The sequence below is a fragment of the Myotis davidii genome, unplaced genomic scaffold (assembly GCF_000327345.1).
Source record: "Myotis davidii unplaced genomic scaffold, ASM32734v1 scaffold1047, whole genome shotgun sequence".
Lineage (NCBI taxonomy): Eukaryota > Metazoa > Chordata > Mammalia > Chiroptera > Vespertilionidae > Myotis > Myotis davidii.
The window spans coordinates 685,163-685,367 of NW_006298367.1; positions in this window are offsets into that span (position 1 = coordinate 685,163).

Genomic DNA, 205 nt, shown 5'->3' on the forward strand with positions numbered 1-205 from the left:
AGAATAAACTGGTGAACATAATACAATCAGGGGCATAGAAAGGGAGTGGACTGAATATTCCTGGGGGAGGTAAGGGGTATGGGGGTTCTGGAAGAGATAAAAGGTAAAGATACAAATTATGAACAACAAATACACATCTATCAACAAGTGAATCTAAAAATTGTACACCTATGGATGAGAACAGTGGGGGGGGGCGGGTAAGGGC